The sequence below is a fragment of the Cynocephalus volans genome, chromosome 2 (genome assembly GCF_027409185.1).
Source record: "Cynocephalus volans isolate mCynVol1 chromosome 2, mCynVol1.pri, whole genome shotgun sequence".
NCBI lineage: Eukaryota > Metazoa > Chordata > Mammalia > Dermoptera > Cynocephalidae > Cynocephalus > Cynocephalus volans.
Window position 1 is genome coordinate 175,337,983 of NC_084461.1, and position 20,231 is coordinate 175,358,213.

A 20,231-nucleotide genomic window follows, 5' to 3' on the forward strand; every position below is an offset into this window, starting at 1 on the left:
TTTGATTGGTGACCTCTGAGCTTTCTGTATCTGGCTGGTGTCATCTTTCTACATAGTTGGGAAGTTTTCAGTCACTTTTATTTTCTAGAATATGCTTTCTAGGTCTCTTCCTTTTTTGTTTCCTTTGGGTATGCCAATTATGTGAAGGTTATTTTGCTTGAGGGAGTCCCATAATTACTGCATTTGTTTCTTTCTTTCTTATTCTTTTTTGTTGTTGTTCCTCTGATTGGCTAATTTTGTATGTTCTGTCTTTGAGCTCACTGATTCTTTCCTCTGTTTTATCAAGTCTGCTGTTGGAGCTTTGTATTAAGTTTTTCAGTTTAGATAATATATTTTTTATTTGTAGAATTTCATTTTTTTTGTTGTTGATTCTATTCCTTTGTCAAGTTTCTTGTTCTGCTCCTGAAATTTTTGCAGGTATCATTTAAGTTTCTATCTGTATTTTCCTGTGCCTCCATGAACATCCTTAAGAGAGTTATACTGATTTCTCCTACAGGCATTTCATAAATGTGCTGTTCTTATAGTCCATTGCTGGTGTATTATTTTCTTTGGCGGTGTCATATTTCTCTGGTCTTTCTTGGTCTTTGTGTCTTTACATTGATGTCTGGGCATTTGAGGAGATGGTTACCTCTTCCAGGTTTTATAGGTACTCTTTGGTGGTGTTAGATCTTTACTGGTTAATATCAGAGCTTTGTCTCTGGTTTGTGTTTTTTTGTTGTTATTTTTCATTCTGTGATGGATTAATAGCTACCCCACTACCTATACTGCACTGGAACTAATTTGCTGTCCTGTGGCTAATTCTTGAATTGGAGAAACTTTCTGTGAGGACCACAACTTGAGCTCTGTGCCTGAGCTAGATTGCTGTTTTGCTGCTATTTCTGAAAGTGGGGAAAGCTTTTTGTGAGGATTGGATTTTAATTGTTAGACTTTTTGTCACTTCTGGGTCATGTGGAGTCACCACAGTCACAAGTGGGCTATGTGGAAATTCCAGCCTGGGACTGAGTCTTTCCTGCAAACTGCACCCCCTGCAGTTCTGTCACCCTGACCGGCCTCCACTGTGTGCTGATTGGAAAGCAGATCAGTTGCCTACACTGAACCCCAACGCTCCCGTGGTGGGTAAGCCTCCCTCTCAGCACTCCAAACATTTCCTATGGGGCAGGCTGTTCATGAGTCCCCCGCACAGACTCACTGACCTCTGGGTGGTTCCTTTCTCCTGTCGGCTGTGGCCCTCATTGCTATGCAAGGCCAGGGGAAGCTTGTTAGTGGCATTGCTGGCCTGGGAGATGGGATGGTGCACTCTACAGCACCCTTCTCCCTGCAGACTCCAAGCAGTTTCACACAATGGGCTCTGCTGTGGCTTTGCTGTCTTCTGGTAGCTGCTCTGTATGCTGGCAGCTGTTTCTTGCCTTGTATCAAGCTGGCCCCAGAAGTGGTCAGGGCTTGGATGGTCAGAGTGGTCCCTCCTTCCTCTAGCTATGGCTTTTCATGCCTTCATGAGCTCCACAGGTCTCTCCTGCTCTTCCCCCAAGCTCCAGAGAACTGCTCTGGCAGTTTTTGAGTTTTAATAGTTGTAAGTCAATTGGTTGCCAGGGTGAGTGACAGGGAGATAGTCTATTCTACCATCCTGATGGCATCACTCTTTTTCTTAAAGATCTTTAAATCTTTTGAAAAGGCTTTAGAGATGATTTATCCTGATTTCAATAATTTACAGTGTAGAAAATGTTGTCCCTCTTTGGAACAGATTTAGTGAGGTTAGGTGACTTGCCAAGGTTTACTCAGGAGGTTAATTGGTCCAGGACTAGTGTTTATGGCCTCTAACTCCTTGTTCTTCGGGATTTCCAATTTGCATAAGGCCTCCCCTCTGAAACCTACTGACACTTAACTCTTTTCCTTATGTTTTCTAGTTTATTTAATGGGATTACTTAGGATTTCACTGTTGTATTCCAGAGAGAGCCTAGTCAAGTAGTGTGTAAAGTCATTTTCAATCCTTGTTAAAAGTGCAGGTTCCTAAGTGTGGCATGGGGCTTGGGACCTAAATTTGAAGAGACAACTCAGTGACTGATGCAAGTGGGCTGTGGGCCACATCTGAGACAATAAAGGAAGAAACACAAGCCCTGGAGTCAGATAGACCTGAGCTCAACTCCTGACTGTTTTCTTTACTTGTTTAACATCACTGAGCTTCGGTTTCTTCATGTTTAAAATGGGGATAATGACATCTGTTTCATAAGGTGTGTTTTTTTTTTTCTATTTAAACACAGTATGTGCAAAATTCTTAACATTAAACTTGGTACTCCAAATCAGTGAATACTACTTCCTTTCTTTCCTTCCTACTTAATAGACTGTGAGGTTTGATATCTATTTGAGGTAGAGACAGTGTGATGTGTTTCACAGACCATTTCACTTTCCCCCTGATCACTGGGAAGACTATGGTCCAAGCCCCTTTGTGGCTAGGTAAGGTCATGTGACTAGTTCTGGCCAATACAATGAGTGGAACTGAGTGTGAGCGTGGCCAGGCTGAGATGGTGAAGCATCTCATCTGACTTCTCTGCTTTCGCTGGCTGCACGATACCGGGATGACACTGAAGCACGATGGCGCACCTATAAGGTAAAAGCAGCCTAATTCCCTGAGTCACTGTTTGGAGGAGAGCTCCCTCTTAACTCATTAGACTGTAATTCAAAGGAGAACTAAACCTTTGTTGTTTTACACCACCGAGATTTTGGGGGATGTGTTACACAGCACTTAGGATTCATTACTCCAATTAATATACTGTTGACTGTTTTTAAAAACTTAAAATTATCTTTTGAATATTATATTTGTTATAATATTCTAAATACTTTATGATTTACATAAGCTATGATTTACATAAGCTACATTAAGACATGTAAACAATTCAGTAGGAGGCCATAGCATGAGGGCATTGTCATTTGCAGTGAATACAAATGTTTTGGAATCCAGAATATTTTTGTGGATTTTATGTATTTAATCTCAAGCATCAGAGACAGGTCTCTTAACCTGATATTAGTTCCTTGAGGATAAGGTCTGCCAGGAGCCAGTGGTGGAAGAAGATATAGAACTTCAGAGGGTCTACACTGTTGAGGAGGTGGTCTGTCTAGGTGGGAGTGAGCATTCTAGCCCTGGGAGAGTCATGCTGGGCAGTGGAAGTAAAGACAAAGGCTCTTTTGCATACAATTAACTATGCTGTCTCTTACTGTGAAGTAGAAGACTCTTGTGTTCCACAGCATAGCTGCCCAGAGCCAGATACAAAATATTTAACCATCCGTCTCAAATGACCTCCTAGACCTAGGGTCAGGTGGAGGCCCCTTCTTAGACACAGGCCCAGGTATATGGTCCATTAATGAAAGAGAAAGCTATCTCAGGTCAGTGTATCAGTGAAGGGGAGCAGATATGTTTCCACTTTCAATGACTGGATAAAAAGATCCTTCATGGCTTAGAGTTTTCCCCTCTGGATGAATTTATCTTTTTATTATCATTAAGTGTTAAGTAGTTTTTAATTCATGAATTATTTAAGAGTTTGTTGGTTAATATTTAAATACCTAGGGATTTTCTAGTTATCTTTCTGTTATTGATTTCTGGTTTAATTTTACTGAGGTCAGTGAACCCACTCTGTATAATTTCAGTCTTTAGAGATCTGTTGAGACCTGCTTTCTGGCCCAGCATGTAGACAATTGTTATAAACATTCTGTTAACAAAATAATGCATATTCTACAGTTCCTGGGTATAATGTTCAAGAGTGTTCATTATATTGTTTAATAAAAAAAAGTGACAGGCCACCTGTACGCTGCTTATAAGAGACACTTCTGAAGTTAAGGATATAGAGAGGTTAAAAGTGAAAGAGTAGAAAAAAATTTTGTTCAAAACTTCTATATTTTCAGATTTTGTGTGTGAGAGCATCTCACAGTCCTTATTGGAGGGACCTTTGTTCCTAGCATGACCCTGATTGAAACTCAGGAGCATCTGACGATAACTTTAAGTCAATTTCTACCTACCAGGTTGCTGATGCGCTTATTCTCATCTAATTCCCATAACTCAGGATATCTTAAGCTAGTATCTTAAACTTTAAAAAAAAGAGAATTATTCATTTTTAGTCCTAGGAAATTCTCTGTAGTATATGAGGACAGTGATCATTTAATGTGTAGTTTTTGTGGGTCAGACACTGTATTTTGCACTTTCTCCTTCTATCAGCCTCCTGATTAATTTCTTCAGGTCCTATTATTCTCCTCACTTTAGAAATAAGAGAACTGAAATTTGAAAGGATAACGTGCCCCAGGTCTCAAGGGGCCAGACTGGGTTTTGAACCCAAGTCCATGTGGTGCTGTAACCACTGTGTTGTACTGCCTGCCTCTTGTCAATGGGTCTGTGATGTTTTTCTCTTGTAACCTCATTGGCCTCTGCTTCCCTTTTTATTATCAGTATTTAGTCAGTATTTCTTGAAATTTAAAGTATGAAGACTGGGCTATTTTGGTTTTGTGACACGAATGTAGCAAATGATTCAAAAAAAAAATTGTTTTTAAAAAGAAGAAAAGTAAACTTTGAAAAGACTGCTTTTTCTCCCTCACCCCATGTGAGGTACCAGGCCTTACACATAGTAAGCACAAAACTGATCTGTGTTTAAACAGAAAAGAAAAGATCCTAAGGTGATAAAAAAATTCTGTATCTTGATTCGTGTGATGATTGAACAAAGTGTATACATATGTAAATATTCATTGAGCTGTACCTTTACATTTATACCTCAATCAACAGGAAAACTAGAAAACTAAACAAAGAAAAAAAACAAAAGACTAGTAAGATGTTTAAAGGTTGTGTTATGAGGCAGGATGGTATAATGGAGAATCCACAGGAAGTAGGTCGTGAGTTTGAATCCTGATGTCATCAGGTATTAGCCTGGGAATCTTGTGCATATCATATAAACTTTTGAGTCTCAGTTTCATTAGTAAAAGTAAAATTTGTAATGTCTACTCTATGAGGCAGTCAGGAGTTTTGAATGAGTTAAGGCATATAAAGCCCCTGGCATGTAGTAAGCGATCAATACATATTTTTAAAAAGAGACAGTGAGAGTACTACACAAACGTGACAGATTCAAAGAACCAAAAGACTTTGCATCATTCTTTTGAAATCACCCCAAAATAAATAAAGCTCAGAAATCCCAGTGTTAAAGAGACTGTGAAGAAAAAGCTAGGCTCATATTTTGCTGGTGACATTGCAAATTGCTAATTCCTCTTTTAGAGAGCCACCTGGCAATTTATAATAAAAGTCACAGAGCTGATTACGGTCTTTCAACTGTTAATCTCACTTTCCAGATTATAGCCTAAGGAAATAGCTCAAAAAGGAAGAACAAAATATATTTATTTAAAAATGCTTGGCTGGGTTATAACAATGTGAGGAAACAAGTAGCTGAAAGATGGCTAATTAAACTGTGTTTTAGCAATGCAATGGGATGTTACTGCTCCATTTAAAATGACAGATATATGGACTAAGTAGATATATGGAGAAATCAAGCAAAAAATTAGAAAACAGTGTGCACGTAGTGAATGCAACCTCATAAAACCTATGTCTTTGCAATGATAAAGGTTGGAAGTGAATTTTGTAAATCTGTGGTTTTGTGTGGGAAATAGGTGATCTATATTTTAATTCTTGGTTTATTATAGTATAGTAATTGCTAAGTGAGTCAATAGAAATAAAAACATAATTTATATGTTCTGAGATAAATCAAGGTGTTTATGAAAATAGGCAGAGTATATAAAATATAGAATAAAAGCACAGAACACATATATAGGTAGAGTTATAGAAAAATAGACATTATATTGTAACTTTTAAGAGTTTGCCTAACCAAAGCATTGTGAAAGTAGTTATCACATTTGAGAAATGCTTTTCCTGGAAGTAATTTCAATTCAGCTAAAACCCCAAAATATGGAGATGAAAATTCATGAGAGAAGTTGTTCTTGAAGATATCAAGTTCCCTGTCAGCTGGACTTTTTCTTTTTCCCAGCTGCTTTTCCTTCTTTCTTTTCTTTTGTGATAAAGGAGAAGGTTTTATAGATATTGAAATGGTTTACAATTGCCTTATTTAGTCGCTCTTATTTTTTTATGTCTCCCCAAAGGGTCACAAAATCTTTCCATTTAAAAAGAGAAAATGATGTGTTTTTGGTGCAAAGAGAGAATAGTCACTTTAGAGAACCAACAGGAAAGGAAATAAATGGAATCTGGCTATTGGAGCGCCACATACTAAGAATTTTTTATTATTTCCAGTGTTGGAAGCTAGACAGGGAAAATGAGAGGAGCTGCTGGCTGAGTGGTATGCTGCCTCTTCTTCACCCCCTGAAAGCCCAAATCAACTCTTTAGTATTGTTAGAGATCCCAGGAGAGCAGCCGCCCTGGTTGAGAGATCCTCTTCTCTGCCTTGGGCCTTTCTGTGGGGTGTTCCTTGTGAACAGACTTCCTGCAGGAAATAATGAGGAATCTTGCTAGGGGTGTGGATGGGGTCCACATTTCAGGTGATGAAAGAAGCATTTTGACTTAAGTTACAAAATGCAGGGAGTATTCCCCGAAAGAGGACTGCAGAATCACAGAGCTGGAAGGAGTCTTAGAAGTCTGTTAATTTAACCAAAGAGGAAACAGACGCAAGGGGGAGAAATGGCTTGACCACGTTTACAGTCATCAGGGAGGACACGGCCTTGCTACTCTTCTCTGCCTTCTACCATCGCTTCACTGCTGACGTTTGCTGCTGCTCCCATGCAAAAGATCAGGCTTCAGTCTTAGAAATGCAGCTGCTTTTGCACAGAGGGCCTCTTTAAGGCATCAGAGGTGTGAGTCAGCAAGTCATAATAGACAGTATCTCCAGGACGCTGCTGGTCTAGCAGAGGGCGAGTTTAATTTCAGGAGCTCGACTCTGGAATCAGATCACCACTGGGATGGCGGGTGGATCTAAGCAAGTTATTTAGCCTCTCTGAGCTTCGGTATCCTCATCTGTAAAATTGGGCATCATAATTGTACCCATCTCTTGGGTTCCTTAGGTGAGGAGCAAATATGATAATCCATTAGATTGGGGCCTGGTTTGTAGTGAGTGCTCAGTAAATGCTAGCTAGCTATTGTTATTACTACTCTGAGGGCAGTTAGAACTATTTGTCAGAAATCTGAAGGAAATAAGAACTATATTTGGGAGAGGGAGGAGATGGATATTGTCTAGGCACGATCCTTCAGTGCTCAAAAAGACTTTTCTGGGATTATAAAACCTCCTGAGCTGCCAACAGTCAGAAGTCTTTCTCCAGCAGTCTCTTATATGTCTAGTGTAGTTCATTTTTTATGCAGCTTTTCATTCAACAGCTGTCTTAATTGCCCACAAACTTAACTACTCCTGTCTTTAGGTCTTTTTCCTCTACTTTTGTCTTTCTACTCAGTAATTTTTATAGCTTATTTGAAGTATAATTGATATATAACAAACACGTTTAAATCACAATTTTATTAGTTTTGACATATGTATATACACATGAAACTATCATCAAAATCAGGATCATGAACATATACAGCAGCAGAAAAGTTTTCATGCCCCTTGGTAATCCCAGCCTCCTACCCCTCTGGGCTCCTCCCAAATCCTCCCATTCCCCAACACTCAACCCCAGGCAAACACTGAGCTGCTAGAATTTCATATAAATGGATTCATACAGTATGTATTCCATTTGTTTGGCTTCTTTCACTCAGCATAATTATAATCCATGTTGACATGCCTACCAGTAGTTCATTCCTTTTTATTACTGAGCACTCCAATAAATTTTTCTTTGTTTACTCTTTACACCTGTCTTGCTGACCTGGCCATGGTATGGAATGAAAACACTTTTTAATGACTTAAAAATATTTATTGATTAAACATCCGTGTTTCTCATTCTCATTTTTAATTTTATTGTTATCTAGTGTACATAGTAAATAGTGTACAGCTATTGTAGGAGCCCTGAGGGCAGCCCCTATGTACATTCTGTATGCATAGATTTTTTAAATGATGTCTGCAAGCAATATGTCCGTTATTTATTTGAACCCTGAGATTAAAATTTTCTCCTGTCTCCATGGCAGTCAATATAAAAAAAAACTGCTTCTGTTGGCCTAACCCAATGGATTGATTGAATAAATTCAATTACTGAAATATTTACACATAGTTTTCATTTTCATGGTGAAATATTTATTTTGTTAATGTGGACATTATGTTCTCAATTCCCTTGCAGTTGGAGCTTAACATGAAATAAACTAAAAAATTGATATAGCAAAAGGAATACATTTGCAAGATAATGAGAGACCATTTGAGAGGCAAGTCCATTTTTGCAATGACTTTTCACTATTATAATATCTCTCAACTCTTGACATTTCTACATCTGGGAAGGAAGAAGATAAAAATTACCATTCAAAATGCCTGTTCAAGTTTTGTGAAAGATTTAGTTTCTTCATCGGTCACAGTGTCACCAGCCCTATGAATACTATAGATCAAGCCTCAGTGCCAGAAGTACAGAGACTTGGCAGCATAGAGAGCAGAATTTAGCCAGAGGGAGTCATAAAGAAGCCAGAAAAAACAAACTTTACCCATTTTGCATCTCAAACTTGTGTTCTAGGCAGTTGTTCTGAGTGTTCTCTTTGCCTGAGAAGCCTGGGACCGCAGTAATCTAAAAACTGAGCCAGTAATGGAGATGTATAGACTGATATTAAAGATTCTACAAGGATTCTAGTAGCAGATAGATTTTTATGTAGAACAATAAAAAGTAAGTGCAGTTTCTGGAATGGAAGGTAACCTGAAAATTATCTGTTCTAAACTTTTATTTTGCAGGTGATTTGTCCAAGGTCACACACTTAATGGCAGAACTGGGACTAGACGTGGCATTTCTGAACCATGAACCTGTGCTCTCTCCATGTTGCTGTTTCTGTTGTGTTGGGGATAGTGCGTTGGTGTGTAAGGTGCTGGCATGTATAATCTGTCCCTGTTGCCTGGGATATTTCATCCTAGATAAGCTTTTTTCTTGGTTATTGTATCTTCACTGGAGGTGAGTTTACTTTGTTGAATGGGTGGTGCTTGCTTAACGCTGCCAGCCAGCTATGTGAAGGAAAGGCCACATGAGAGGTAACATTTGATTAATGGGTTGTCTAACTACTATTTGTCAGTTAGTGTGATAAAATCTTAATACTCAGAAAGTCCATAACTCTCAGTGTTACAAGAGCTTGAACCCTTTTAAAGTCCCTCTTCCCTAGTCTTGCATCTAAGAGTAAATGCCATCCTGCATCCACATCATTTGTTCCTGCAGCTTGTTCCCACCTGTAACATATCTTCTCATGCACAGGGATTCTCAGCTGGAGGTGGAGTCACCAGACAAGAATCAGCCTCCCTCACTAGGAGTCACTGATTTAGTCCAACCCCTTTATTTTATAGAGCTGGAAACAGAGACTCATAGAAGTTAAGGGCTTGTGTAAGGTAACCCATAGTAACCCATTTAAGATGAAAAGCCAAATCTCTTGTTCTGGACAGGATTAAGTGTAGCAGATCTCCCTGAAACACTGTCATGCTTCATTAGCATCTGCGATGGCATCTGACACCAGCTGAGCAGCTGCAGTATCTAACAGGGGCAGGGCTAGGCCATAAGGATTTATTGGAAGAGGATGTCTAATAAAATGAACAATTGCATGTGAGTGTGACTATGGCATCGCAGACTGTGTGCTGGAAAGTAGCATTTTTGTGGAGGTACATCAACCGTCTGTCTGTATCTTAACTGGTTTAAGAGAAAGATTGTGTTATTGGTCTCACAACCAATGGCAAAGAGAAGCAATTAAGTTTCTTTCCAAAAGACTAGTTAAAACTCTGGTCCTCTCCAGGCTCTAACAGTATATTCTTTGACTCTCTAGTTGGCATGTGAGTCTTTTCATTCTCGGTCATGTTAGCGGTTTACAAATTGACAACATAAAGATGGTTCAGATAGGGAGCTCACAGGGTGCCCATTGCCCAGCTTGGGAGGCACTTAGTAAATCTCAAGAGTATAAGTAAAATATTATTTGATATTCTTTAAGGCAATAATAGACCCGTATTTCCCATCATCTCACCCCAGTTAGACTGGCTATTATCAAAAGACAGAGAATAACAAGTGCTGATGAGGACATGGAGAAAGGGGAACTCTCCTGCACTGTTGGTGGGACTGCAAATTGGTGCAGCCATGATGGAAAACAGTATGGAGGTTCCTCAAACAACTACAGGTAGAACTGCCGTATGGTCCAGCAATCCCACTGCTGGGTATATACCCAAAGGAATGGTCATCGTGTTAAAGGGACACCTGCACTCTCATGTTTATTGCAGCTCTATTTACAATAGCCAAGAGTTGGAACCAGCCTAAATGTCCATCTTCAGATGACTAGATAAGAAAAATGTGGTATATTTACATAATGGAATATTACTCTGCCATAAAAAAGACTGAAATATTCACAGCAACATGGATGAACTTAGAGAAAATTATGTTAAGTGAAATAAGCCAGGCACAGAAAGAGAAATATCTCATGTCCTTACTTGTAAGTGGGAGCTAAAAAAAAAAAAAAAGAAAAAAGGAAAGAAGAAAGACAGAAACAACTATCACAATAATATGCTGAACTTTCAAAAGAAGAGAACAGAACTGAGGTAACCAGAGGTGGGAAAGGGGGAGGGGGAGCAGAGTAAGGGAATAATTGGTAAAGGACCATGAAAATTGATTACATTGTATAATGCTGAATATACTAGTTATTCTGATTTAAACATCACATATTGCACACAGATATGTACAATCAACTATGTTCCAATGATAAATAAATAAATAAAAATATATATATATAAAAAAATAGGCCCATACATTTAAAAAGAAACTTCACATCATTTAATAACATAATTTTGTTTCTGAGATTATCTCCATTTATCATAATGAGAGACTGAAGTGAAGAAAATCAGGGTGGCCTACCTCAGTGGAAGGATTAGGAAAAAGAAATGGGTATCTTCTCATTTAGTCTATGTCTATACCCTCTTGACCAGGATCTCAGATCCTGTTTTTCATTTCACAGAGTAACAGAAGAGCAGCCTTTTGCAGGGAAGAACTTTTAAAGTCAGTTGTACTCTAAAACATACTATTGCAGTAAAATTATTTAATGCAGAAGGAATGTGGTTAAGAATATACTAACATGCAACCTGTAATATGTAGCATCCAAGGGCACTTTCTTTTTAGAAACATAATCTTGTGAAAGACGATAATTTTAGACGTTGGCTGCACAGTTTCTGACCCTCTCCCTGCTCTGCCTTTGAGTACCATAACACCGAGGACTCCATTGTTTTATACCAATGAAAAAAGCTAGCATCAACATTTTAAAAAGGTATATATTATTATCCACATATACACAAAATCTTGCTGCGAAGCTTTAGTTGGCAGACACATATCTTGTCTCTTGGTGCTTTTCATTTGTTATTTTAGACACAGTGGTGGCAAAGAGGCTTTTTTGTCTTCCTGTCTTATTTTTCACATTTCAGGAATCAATGTGTCTGCCACACATGGTTTAGATGGACTAAAGATTTAAGGATATAAATTTGCGAGGATGAAGAAGCTTTGGAACTTATGGCAGCTGGATGGGTATTTTCACACCATTGGGTCAATTGTGTTTTTGAAATTCTTTGGAAACTGAAATGCTGAGATTTTCATTTATTAACTGTACATTAAATAGAATGGGTTCCTAGGTTTTTAAAATATTATTGATCTCAATGTACTCATTTCAACATTTTTGATTGCTGTTTTCAGTAGGTGATTTTTGGTAGTCTTCTTTTAATATGATGGAAATCTGACTTAGTTATAGAGTACAGCTAATTAATGCATGCCAAACTCTATTACTGTGGGGGTGGGGTGGGGCAGACTTCCCAACTGGGAAACTTCCAAAATCCATGTACGTGATTTTCACCATGGATGCTCTCCCAGCTGCTCGCCTGCACATCCTGCCCTCTCTTGCCCACTTCTTCCCATAACTCACACTTGTGAAACCACATAAGCTCTTCCATAATCCTCATTCTTTGCGCCAAACTATGGAGAACACACTGGGCATCAAAGGACAGGGGAAGGGGCTCAGACCTGGACACCACTATTCAGAAAGATGGATGTCATTGTCACTTTCTGAATTGGACAAGGCAAAGTTTCATATCTACTCCATGTCTCTGCAGTGGCTTTCCTGGATTTAGTTTTTATTTTCAGCATATTCTTATGGCTAATTCTTTGATACTCAGAAATACTTGTCCAAGGGTGTGTTTTGGACACTGTCATTTCTTATGAAGGATGATTGGGGATCAGGGGAGGGCTGTGTTCCCAAGGCCTTGGATGCTTGTGGCACTTTCTGCCCTGGCCACCACTTTCATGCAGTTACCCGCCTATAAACCCCATGCTCACTGTTAAACACCGTACACAGAGATTGAGACCTGCAGGTTCTACATGGAACACCTGCAGTTTTCCATAGTGGAAAGAGTGAAGGCTTGCTTTTCTTTTTCTTTGTAGAATTTTGGTTTTGAAAGTCAGCTTTACTATGTCCTAGCCAGGCAGGTTTCTTACCATCTTTGAGCCTCATTTTCCCCATTTGTAAAGTGGGAATATTAATGCACATATCCATAGCACTGTTCCGGGGATTGAATGGTTCACGTGTAATGCAGCTAGCATGGTGGATGGCACACTGTAGGTGTGCTGTTGACATTCCTCCCCTTTCTTCTAATAGGACATTTATCCAGTTGAACACACCCACTTCTCCGCAGCATACCTGTAGTTCGCCTTCTGTAATTTTCCATAATGCTCTTCCCTTTCCAGCCTGATCTCTAAGGGGTCGTGCCCGTGGTTCTGCCTTCCTGTCTCTTCCCTTTTCTATTACTAGCTGGAAATGACTCCCTTCTGGAAGAACGCAATGCTTGGAACTGCTCAGGAGACAGACATGTACTTCCCAGAGCTGAGAAGCAGAGCTTCAATGAGCTCTTTTACTAGGAAAAGAGGAAGCAGCTGGGCTCTCCCGTGGCTCTTTACCTGCAGTTTGGGATTTGCTAGTACCAGACACTCAAAGACTGGGTGAATGTGGATTACTGTGTATAGATGAAAAAACTCTGGAGTGAGAAATTCAAATTAGATTATTAATGATCACATGGAGGTATGAGCTGATGGTCTATTTGTTTTCATTATTAAAACAAGTATGGTTTGGAATTATGTAGATTTCCCCCTTTTCTTCTTGGCTGGCCAAGAATATTCATCAAGGATATCAATAAAGACCATGCCAGTGATTTAGCCTCCAGATCTACCCCTGCATGCTAAAAGACAGAGAAGAAAGTTTAAGTGATTGAGAATGAGAATATGAGATTGATTGGAAGCCAAATTATAAGCTGATTTCAACTCTTGGCTTGCAGGCTCCGAAGTAACATTATTTGTTGTCAAGGACGGAAAACAACTCAGATTCGAGTCCAAGTGATTATTCCACTTGGGCACTGCTGCCTTTCTTCCAACTGCAGTTCCATTTAGAAGTAGATTAATTAGCCAGGCAGAGAAGGAAGTCAGTGCAGAGGAGGCAGCACCGCATAGAGGCAGAGTTGGGCCTAGAGGATTAGCCCCAGGCAGATGGCACCCCACCGCAACATCAGACCCACAGCAAACTGGGATACGAGTGTGTGGATGTAAAAGACTTTTCTATAGTAATGCACCTTACACTTCTGCTGACTTTGTTAATGTCAATGAGTCACAGAAAACCTTCAAAGTTAGTTACCAGGAGGCTATCCCCAGGTAGAAAGAAGGCACCAGCAGTCTGGAGACCTGAGCTACTTATCAAACTTTCCTTTGGCCTCATAGAGGCATTCTGGTCCTTTTTTATTCCTGCTTGTGAAACGGGAACAGTAGGTGTACATATATGTGTGTGTATGTGTATATATGTGTGTGCATGTATATGTGTGTATGTATGTGTACGTGTGTGTATGTGTGTGTACGAGTGTGTATGTATATGTGTGTGTATATATGTGTGCATATGTGTATGTGTGTGTGTGTGCATGTGTATATGTGTGTGTGTGCGTATACGTATATGTGTGTGTATGTGTATATGTATATGTGTGTGTATATACATGAGGTTACTTCAAAATTTTCGTGGAAAGATTCATATTATCTTTTAATTATATTTTTCCACGAACTTTTTGAGGTACCCTCGTGTGTGTACACACTCATATATTGTTGTTACTTGAATTATAAAGGCAGATGGGATAAAAGTCATGACAACTCTTGGGAAAGAGGACGCTGCGTTAGTTAATTGACACTTAACAGTAAGGGCTTAGTCCCTTTCCAGAATATTTTCCCCGCGCCTTTCATTCCAGAGTATTTTGTTTGTACCTCTTTCCCGCTCTGCTTTTATCTTAGTAGACACGTCTGCTTCCTCCAGTGAAATTTCGGAAAGGCAGGGCTGTGGTGGGGCCGGTGGTTGTGCCCCGCACCGTATGTCACTGCGAATGAAATGGGCAGGACCAGGGCTGGGGGGTTCATGCCCCCGGGGAACGTGGCAGCGGTGGCGGCGGGCAGGACACACGCCCCCCTTTCCCTAGTGTTTGTGTGCCTTGGGAGGTGTCCCCGCGGGCGCGGCACGTAGCGGCACGTGGCGCCAGGAGCTGTCCTACCGCGGGGACAGCGCTGCGGGCAGAGGGGCGCGGTCTCCGCCGCTGCGCGTGGCCCTTTCTGGGCGCCCCTCGCTGCCTGCAGCCCTTTCAAAGCGTGTGGATTCATCCCTTCCCTCGGGGAAACTTAGATGAGGATTTCCGGTTATTTAATGTTTCATTTCATGGCACCGTTTTTGTAAGCGGTGGCGCTGAACGAGGCCCCTCGTCCCCCGACCCGCCTGGAGGCCGAGCGTGGCCGAGGCTGGCGAGGCGCAGAGCCCAGGCGCGGTCGGGGGCGCACGCGGGCACCCGGGCACGTCCTGCCAGGTCGGCTTTTCTCCTCTGTCCCTTTTCACGTGAAAGTGCTCTGCTTTGCTTTTACACGCTCTTTGGGCGGTTGTCACTCTTTCAAGCCGTGATCGTTATTTCACAAGTGTTTTGCATGTTACTCATTGAGATAGAGAGGGAAGAATACATCCAGCTTTTTGAGGACGTTACTTTCAGATGAATTGCATTTTATATAACAAATGATTTAAAATTTTACCATTTAGTAATATCACAAAACGGTATTACAAAATGGTAAAATTTTAAATCATATGGTATATAAAATGCAATTCATCTGAAAAATTTAAGATATGGAAGTGTACAAGGATTACGTCCTTTTATTTTATTTTATTTTATTTTTATATATTTTAGATTCCTTTCCATTTCAAGGAGAGAAGCCAAAGTAGCCCAGGAATGATGTAACATGCTCCGTTCTAACCTTCTTGGCTTATATTTCCAGGTAAGTAAGTGTGTTAATCATAAATTACTTAAGAAACAAACCTTTGTGTTTCTGAGTTGTACTCAGTATTCTAGATATGTTTGAAATGTGCTAAATTTTATTTTACTTTCAATAGTATGATTAATAACAAGTTATTATTTCAAGACATTAATAATTCTTCAAAGTAATACAATTGGTTGGCTCATTTGAATCCTTTTTACTCATTTTTTAAAGTCGGTAATCAACATTTAACTTTCCTGACTTTTTAAGGCTTTATCTCTTCTCAGAGTGGCAAGTGGCTTAATCCAGTGATATTGCTATAAGAGCTACATAATTCTTTTAAAAAATTTTCCATTTACATAGGAACATTTGTTCTTTCTTTGGAAATTGGAACGGAACATTAAGCTTTCTAAAATATTCACCCTTTTATCAAATGGGTACCATAATTTTGACTATGCTACAAAACAATTATTTAAATAAAATGGTTTAGGCAATTGAAGAATGATCTTTCTTTCTAACTTATCTTAAGGGCATACTTTCTAGAACTCTGAAAACAGTACGCTAATGGATTATATGGTTGGATTTTGTCTGGGGACAAATGTAAATCTCTGGAACGTTGTTTTAGTTTTGCTCTCATAACGAGTAATTTTGAGTTTCTCTGCAGTAAGGTATGTTGTTACATCTGGCAAGTCTTAACTATTAAAAAAAATTCAAAAACAAAACAGAACATTAAGGACGTTATTGATGTTGAAATGCAACAGTAAGAAATAGGAAATTGTACACATGGTGTCCTGTAGTCATCAGAGCAATCCGTTTTTAGTTTTCTCTGGAAATGATTCAATAGATATAAAAATAGAAACAGGTAAGCTGTGCTCAGCATATACATGTGTTCAAAAAGCCCCTTTTACCTTCGCTCTTCATTAAACAAATTTCTATAGAAGTTTTGTTAATAATTTTGCATTTTTTTGTTTTTAGTTTTGTTACCCTAAGATAAAAGAGTGGAAGTTAAAGCATTTGATTTGATTGAATTTTGCATTAATGAACTGCCTTGTACTAAAACAAGAGAGTGTGTGGAGTTTTCAAACAGACCGTATTTGAGTTACTAATAATAGAAAAAATCAAAACAACCTTGGCCAAAAGTTAATAATACAAACAAAAATAACTGAGGACTAATTCTTCACAGATTCTTTTCTGAGTAGAGAGTCAAGTGGCTAAGAGGCCTCAGTGGTTCAGGGACAACTTGAGGGGCATATGGATTTGTTCTAATCTTGAGTCCTGCCACGTTTAATGCTTTTGAGCATGACTTAGGTGATATAAAAGAGAATAATGTCATTAAAACACCAGGTGGACCATAATTATTAAAACCTTGAGATAATATTCAAAAAGGGTCCAAGCCAGCTTTACAAAATAGAGACACAGTCAGACGCTGATTAAGGTCTACTTGGGGAAATGTAGATGCAGGATGTTTAGGATCCAGAATTAGTCTCTTAGAGTAGCAAGACGGGAATGCTTGGTGGCAAAAGGACAGGGTTGGACAGCGCAAGTTGAGTGTGAATGACAGCCAAGCGCCATTGAGTCCCTGTACAGAGACAGGGTGTTGCCAGGGAGCTGAGAGGCCCCACCAGGGGAACACCAGCTTAGGAAAGTCATCCTTTTCCAGAAACTGCTCCTTCCTTTTATAGACTTGGAGCTTGAACACCCTACAGTGGTGGATGTTCACCAGACCTCAAGAACCAAAGTATGACTTGAGCATGGAGTGATCAGGTTGTCTTCTCCCCTGGTTGGCAGATACACCACCTGGGAGCCTGCTTGGTGGTCATGAGATCCCAGCAAGGGGAGTTAATTGTTTGATTCAAGTATTTAATAGCATAGGTCATAAAAGTCTTGCAGTGGGGATATTCTTGTGTCCTAAATGTGTCCTTCCTAGAGCCTGTCTCGTCATGGTTCCTTCGCAGTGAATTGCTCGCTGCTCCTCATGCTTTTACCCATCCCCCCAAAATGTGTTCCCAGTCTCTGAACCTTAATTCCTTTCCTCCTGTCAAGGAAGAGATGTGCTGCCCCTCCCCCAACCTGCGTTCCTGGTCCCACCCGCTCCTGGCTCCTGCCTTCTGGCCCCTGTCCTGCCTGCTTCTTGCCCACTCTCTGTGACTACTTGGAGCTGTGTGGGTGTCCACACTGCTCTTTCTACCTGGAGTACTTTCTTCTAGACACCCCCAAGAGAACTTCTCTTCCTCCTCCAGAACTCACTTCAGCAGCAATTCCTGCACAGAAATCTTGCTGTGTTGGCATCGTTGGCCCTGAGAACCAGTGTCTGGCTCCTGTGAGGCGCCGCATGAAGGAATGATTCAATGAATGAATGCATGGAAAGGGGAATAAATGGATACCTCCTCCTATCCCCCAGCCCTTCCACATTCTGTGCTGGCGCATGTGGTTGTGTTATCACTAGTATTTGCACTTTGGCTTCCTGACTCATTCCTGAGCAGCATGCAGACCTCCTCTTATTCCAGCTCCTCCTGCAGTGTCCAGAAAGTAGAAACCCTGCTTGTAGACACACAACCTTGTAGGACCACAGCCCATGAAATGTGACTACCAAATAATGTAAAGCTGATCCAATCTGTCTTGGGAATGAAGAGGGCGTTACAAGTAAATAATAATATTAACTTGGAAAGCTGCTCATATTTGAAAAGCCAGAGAGTTATTATTTTTTTCCTAAAAAATTATTTATTTTTGATTATACATATTTATGGGGTACAGAGCTGACTATCAGTATCTGTTCGTAGTATGTGATGATCAAATCAATATTATTAGCATGTTCATCATTACAGATTGTAATTATTCTTTGTGTCCCTTATCTAATCATTCCCTAGCCCCATCCCCCTTTCCCACTTCTAGTAGCTATTGGTCTGTTCTCTCCTTCTGAAAGTTCATCACTTTATTGTGGTCTTTTTCTTCTTCCTTCCTTCCTCCCACTTATGAGTGAGGATGTGCAGTATTTCTCTTGAAAAGCCAGAGAATTAAGTAGAGCAGCTGTATTTTATAAAGTAACCTTCTTTTGGACATGTTTTAGACTTTTAAAATATTTTCATTTAATGGAATAGGTGTGACATAGTCCGTAAGATTTAACGAGTGTCAGCTTTTACTGCTTTGATTTTAATTTCTCCTCCAGAGCCTCAGTTTGTTCTCAGCAGATGGGGCTACTCAAGGAGATGCCCGCTAGCACGGCAGTGGGGTATAGGTGATGCATCCCTTCTGGAAGGTGTTCTGCCTGTTGATTGACACTTAATTAGGTCTTGTTCCTTGTCCTTCCTATTCTGTTTAGGGGCTCTGCTTGCTGGGTTTCCCTTTCTGAGTTAGATCCTCTCCTTCAAGGCTGCACTTCAGCCCTTCACCTCCAGGCCTTGCTGCGCTGTCCCTGTCCCGAGTGCCTTCCCTTCCTCTTTAACCCCCAGATTCTCCTTCCTTCCCTGGGACTCAGCTGGGGAGGGATGGTAGGGGAGACTTTCCTGAGCCCCAGCCCTGGGTGGGCTGGGACACTGTGCCTCTCTCTCTAGCACCTTCCTTTCCTCATCGTTTATAATTATTTACCGGTTAGATGCTTGTCCTTTGGCCACCATCATCCTCTAGGGAGCATGGTCTTTGCATTTTCAGCATCTGGCACATGTGTGTTCATATTCCTATTCACAACAAATGTTTGAAGGAATTTCTGGTACCTAAAGACCCTCACTGGAACCTAGCAATGTCAGTGTTTTCATTTGCAGCGTACCTGCCTTTCCTCTACTGCCTTCTTTCTTTTTAATATTTATATTCTCTCTGCCACCCTGGAGGTGAGGGACGTGAATGCAGCAATCACTCCAGCGCCCATGCCTGCTTAGTTAAATAAGTTGTTTAAAAGTAAGTCAAAGAAGGCAGAAGCGACCCCAGCGTCCACCGATTGACAGATGAATGGATAAACAAGTCATATACGTATACATTATTGTATATGTATCCATTCATTGTGTATGCATACAGTGAGGGATTATTCAGCCTTAAAAAGGAAATAGATCCTGACTCACGCTACAACATGGATGAACCTTGAGGACAACCTGTTAAGTGAAATAAGCCAGTTACAAAAGGACAAACACTGGATGATTCTACTTATATATAAGGTACCCGGAGTATTTATATTCATAGAGACAGAAAGTAGAATGGTGGTTGCCAAAGGCTGGAGTGGGGCAGGGGGAGGAAAGGGAGACCAAGCATGGGCTTTCAGTTTTGCAAGATGAAAAAGTTCTGGAGATTATTTGTACAACAATGAATGTACTCAACACTACAAAATGGTTAAGATGGTAAATCGTATGTGTATTTTACCACCATTAAAAATAAGAAGTAAGTCCGAATGCTTGCTTTTATAAAGGTAGGTAGTCATCCTTTAAAGGTAAAATGTACCTGAAAGGCATTTCTTTGATTTTGAGATTTTTCATTATTTGAGCTTTGTTTTTTCCTTTGCTCGTATTTTTAAATCACTTTTTATTTTAAAAATATGTTATATATAAAACAAACTGTATTTACATTGGTGATATCTTTGGAATTTAATTTTAGACCTTGTTAGCTCTTTTCTTATTATTTTCTGTGTTTGCGGTTAAAATCTGATTCAGAATTACCCATTTCCTTTCCTGATTTTTCTTTAGCAAAGATAATAGGACCAAATTGCTCATCCCAGAAATGCTTGTATGACACTTAAAAAATTACTTTTATGATGAAGAGCAGAAATGTTTGTTCAGCCACAGGCAGAGGGCATGACAAATCCCAGAGTGTGATTTGATTGCCCTAAGAAGCCAGCTACTTCA

General features: G+C 40.0%; 1 protein-coding gene across 5 annotated transcripts in view; it reads left to right on the forward strand.

The window, feature by feature from the left end:
- The window catches only part of CSGALNACT1 (chondroitin sulfate N-acetylgalactosaminyltransferase 1), a 304,182-nt gene that overhangs the window by 118,795 nt on the left and 165,156 nt on the right, over positions 1-20,231 (forward strand). For 4 of the 5 annotated variants that reach the window (XM_063085938.1, XM_063085936.1, XM_063085940.1 and 1 more), the window contains one exon: positions 15,339-15,426. The gene's annotated coding sequence lies outside the window, so the exon portion shown is untranslated. Of the gene's footprint in view, positions 1-14,882; positions 14,970-15,338; positions 15,427-20,231 lie in introns of those variants that run through there. The other variant, XM_063085939.1, reaches the window with a different exon arrangement.